Source organism: Vigna unguiculata, chromosome 5 (genome assembly GCF_004118075.2).
Source record: "Vigna unguiculata cultivar IT97K-499-35 chromosome 5, ASM411807v1, whole genome shotgun sequence".
Taxonomy (NCBI): Eukaryota; Viridiplantae; Streptophyta; class Magnoliopsida; order Fabales; family Fabaceae; genus Vigna; species Vigna unguiculata.
Genome location: NC_040283.1, coordinates 18,504,172 through 18,508,779, shown reverse-complemented (window position 1 = coordinate 18,508,779; position 4,608 = coordinate 18,504,172). Strand labels below are relative to the sequence as shown.

Here is a 4,608-nt window from a genome sequence, read left to right as displayed (position 1 = left end):
TGCAAAGAGTAAGGTTTAAAAGTAACGGGTAGGGGTGTAATTTTGTTATGAATGGAGGGCAGAAGTTGGTGGACAGCAGGAAACACTAGCTTTCCATTGCCATGTTAAGAACCAAGATTCTTGAGCCACTTTTGCTTGGATTTTAATTGCAAAAAAATTTAAAATCTATAGGAAACGGAATACAAATTCCGTTTCATAAAATTGTAAAACGAATTCTGTAATCCATTTCAAAAAAAAAATTCAAATTTTTTTGAAGCGGATTACAGAATCCGTTTCACAATTTTATGAAACGGAATTCGTATTCCGTTTCCTATAAATTTTAATTTTTTTTCGCGAAACAGCTTACGTAATCCGTTTCATAAATGTTTGAAACGGATGCCAGGATGCGTTTCATGAAAGATTCCGTATTGTTTTTTTGGAACGGAACGTGGAAGCTGTTTCATAGTTTCCGAAACGGAATACGAATTCCGTTTCACATCATAAACAGAAAAACAAAAAAAGGTAAGCTAAACGGAGAATGAAGCATAGAAAAATTAAAATTCAGGGACCACACGAGAATCAAACAGAGAATGAGAGTGAGAAAATTTTAAATGAAATAGTATCGTTTTGGGGGTGCAGAGAGTGCAGAGAAGTTGGCGACGCAGTAAAATTTACTGCGTTCCTACCCATTTTCATCTATATGTTAAATAAGGGTATAATAGTAAATTTTAGAGGTACAAAAAAACCGTTGGAGGTGCAGGGAGAAGCGCCCATATTTCTCCACGTCTTGGGCCCTTGAATCTAGCAGCCTAACATGCAAATTCAACAAGGGTAAATCAGTACAAGTATTGGTTCTATTCCTTTCACGCAAGCAATGTGGAACGTTCCAAACTGATCCAACGTGCACCTTTTGTTTGGGTTGAGACCATCCTACAACCCAATTCATTCTTTTGGAGCATGGAGGCTATTCTGCATCATTTGTTTTAGCTTCAGTGTTCGCTGCCAACATGCCACATTTTAATTTAATGCCAAAAGTTTACGTACAAAACTTTACCTACGGAATTTAGCGTAGAAAATAAATATTATAAAAACTATATAAAAAATATTTAAAAAAATATTATCTATGAAAATAGTTCGTATTAAATTATAGAATCTTTTTATTAAAATTTAAATTTTTAATTTTGAGATTAAGGAGAAATAACACTTTGTCAATTTTTGGTGTTTAACTTCGTCACTTAGGTTTAACAAATCGTCCTTCATCCCCAAACTCACAGAAGTTCGTAGTTTTCTTCCCAATGGCAACAACGTGGTCGGCAACAAATAGTTCATTTGCGGTTCGTCCGAGCTTCCTCTCGTTCGTTCTTCATCTGAGCTCACACTCACGCTCACCCAATGACGACTGAGGTTTGTCCCCGACGCTCTCTTCCTCGACCCCTCTTTGTCGCGAGAAAAGCAAAGCTCGAGACCTAACTCGTGCGAACAAGGTTCACAAAACAAAAGCTTATTCACAAACTATAAAGAAACACACATGGAATTGAATTTCTTTTGTCAAGTGATTGATTGATCTAGGGTTTCACATTTTGGATAGTTTTTTAGTAGTTTAGGGTCAAGTAAGGAATTGGGCACACACCCTTCTTTTTGAGAATGACAATGTAGGAAGCGGACTGCAAGCAACAAAATACATATTGTCCCCTCACTTTCTTCACTTCTATTTCAGATTTTGCGTCCTTCATTGGAGGGTTGTTTCTCAAGCCCAAAGTTCCCCATTCCTTTCTTCGTTTCGTTTCCTTGAAGATTCACTCCGCTACTTCTTCCCAATCCAACACTCACCGCCAACTGAGTAGGGCTCTAGTCGGGTGTTTTTTGTGAATGAGCTTGCCAACTGCAAAACTCGTCATCGAAACCAAATTGCCAAATGACGAACTCGTGTCCAACAAGGACACCACCTCTAAAGAAAGGTTACGGTGCGAGCAGACAATGATGTCAACACCACTAAGCATCTCTGAGTTTGTGCTATTGCTGCTACGATGTCTAGGTATTCTCTTGACATAGTCTATTATTTGTGTTTGTAGTTCTCATTTCATCTTTAAGGGTACTTTTGATGTAAATGTGGAAAACGACCACTTTTACTGGTAAAATGGTTAAACCTTTCTTTCTTATTTTAATTTTTAATTTTCTTTGTTTCTTTGTTTTGATAATTCTCATTGAAATTTTTTTACTCTTACACGGGATTCTGCTATAGGAGCATGCGTAAGAAGCTTCCTAACAACCCTATCATTTTTCTTGAAGGTTATTTTCTTTTGATAAAAGATCTTTGCTTTAATCATTTGTTTTTTAGAATCATTTCTAAGAACAATTAGCTTGTTTGATACAAGATTTACAGGTATGGAAGTCAATAAGTTCCTTTATAGCACTTATTGGTGTACTGGTAATGCTTTTCTAACTACACCAACATGCATCTTCTACTTATCCTTGTTTTTTCACTTTTTCGCTAGCCTTATATTTGCCTTAGTAAGAGGAAATTGAATTTAGGACTTCAATGTTGTTCCTGAAGTTTAATTCTCCAAAACAATTTCAATTTATGCTACATATTTAGACTAGTTTACTCATGGATTGAGTGACTAATATATAAAAGCAATTCTGGTTTTACTTTACCTAATAAGCAGGTATACAAGGGATTGTTCTCGCTAGGCATGTTTGTAATTCTGTTTGTTATAATGTTTGAGGTAGATTTGTTCAACTTTTCTTCGACTCATCAAATTAAGATTGAAATATAATAAATCCTCAGCACATGAATGTTGTTCATATTCACGTTTTTTTTCAGATTTTTGCCATAAATATGAAGGGCATTGTTGGAAGCTTAGTAATCTTGGTTAACCAGACATTTTCATTGATTGTTGCATATACTTTTAACTTTCTCATGAGTTGCAGTTCATCAAGTAAGCTTCAATTTACTCTTATTTCATGTTTTCCACTCTAACACATACATTAATTTCCTCTAGAGACAAGGCACAAAAATCAGTAATGTTAGTTTGAAATGGTGATTTAAGCCAAGAAGAGGGTTGAATTGGCTGTTTAAAACTTTTTTGAAAGCATAAAACACCTTTTGATGGAATCAAATAGACTATGAAATTTTAGTTGATCAAAAAACAAAACAGTTGACTAATTTGTTCTTAAGCCTATGAAACAGTCGATCAAAATTTCAAATCAATCAGCTAAAATCTTGGGAATTTATGCAGAATGCAAAATTCACAGATTTAACTCAAACAACAAACTTTTATACACAAGACTTGTTTCAATTAATATTTCTAATAGGTATACAACATTAGACTACACAGAAACATGTTGAAGCTCAAAAAAGAATGAATTCCTTGGTTTTCTTGAGTTTTTAAAGTGATTAAAGTGAGTGAGATGAAGGAAAGAGAATTGCATAGTTATTTTTATACTAGTTCACCCAATCACAAAGCTACATCTAATTTACTAGGACAATCTAAGTCTGGTTTCCACTATATTCAAAAGTTTTACAAATCACACACCAAAATTACACTTTTGAACAAAGAAACTAACAAGATTTTTGAGTCACGCAAAAGTATAGACTAACACCATGCAAGAATCACACTCATATACTTGAAATCACATCAGCCAAATAACCAGAGGCACAAGAACTACAAAACCTGATGGTGCTCATCATTGGCTCAGAAAGATTAGAGATGGAATTCTTCTTTGTAAGTTATGTTTTTATTCTCGTTAGTTTGATTTGTGCCTTTTACTAGAGTCTTGAAGACATAATTAATGGAAAGTCATTGATGTTGGGCTATGGTTTATTGGTTGTTGTTTTAGTTTGGGGTTTTGTTGATAAAGCTTGGGGTTTTCTAATTTGCTTGAAAGGATAATATTATGTCTTAGGTTGCCTCAGATGTCAAATAAATTATTTTCTTTGATTTGTGCCTCTTATTGGAACCTTGAAGTCGTTAATTTCTATTCTCATTAAGTGACTTTCAAATTTTTATTTTACTTTCAAAGGTTTTAATTACTTTGGTTTACGTGGTTTGGGTCCTTGTATTGATCTTTTAGGAGGCTCTATAGCAGGGGGAACATCAGTTTTTGTACCTACATGTTGGATCTTACTTGTACCAAACTTGCCTACCATGTAGTTATTTGATTCAGAGCAATATGTTCAAATTGATTGGGATAAGTTCTATAGAATAGTTACCTGGGTGAGTTTAATAATAAAAAATGTCTAAGACCCTAAAAAAAAACTAATTTTTAGTGGAGGTTATAAAAATCCTCCGCAAATTAACACTATTTATGATAATTAAGGTTTGGTTGTCTAATTATTTTAGACTTTTCATTCCCCATCAAAATTTTTAGCCTTTCCCTCTAGGGTTTTACATTTGCTCACTTTGCCTTATCCCCCAAACTTCAGAACCTTGGCATTCTCGTTTTCATTTTCATTCTGAAAGCTCCGCCAACAAATTGATGTTCTAAAAGCTCGTTCTAAAAGTTCAATTTGGATTCACTACACTATTTTTGACTTTAGACAATACTAAATTTATTCACCGGTAAAAAAGTGGTTGCCTAAACATAATATAGGCAACAATTTTACAAGCATGGCTTAAAAACTCTTTT

The 4,608-nt window shown here is 34.1% G+C and overlaps 1 long non-coding RNA gene across 5 annotated transcripts; it reads left to right on the top strand.

Moving 5' to 3' along the window:
* Positions 1 to 1,140: 1,140 nt before the first annotated feature.
* Positions 1,141 to 3,931, top strand: LOC114183202. Of its 5 annotated transcripts, none has more exons than XR_003604307.1 (3): positions 1,141 to 1,383; positions 1,697 to 2,705; positions 2,804 to 3,931. It is a non-coding gene; the product is annotated as an uncharacterized LOC114183202 (long non-coding RNA). The 5 variants fall into 5 exon arrangements; XR_003604304.1 differs by having other exon boundaries at positions 1,150 to 1,383; positions 1,697 to 2,268; positions 2,363 to 3,931; XR_003604305.1 differs by having other exon boundaries at positions 1,150 to 1,383; positions 1,697 to 2,268; positions 2,355 to 3,931.
* The last annotated feature ends 677 nt before the right edge of the window (positions 3,932 to 4,608 follow it).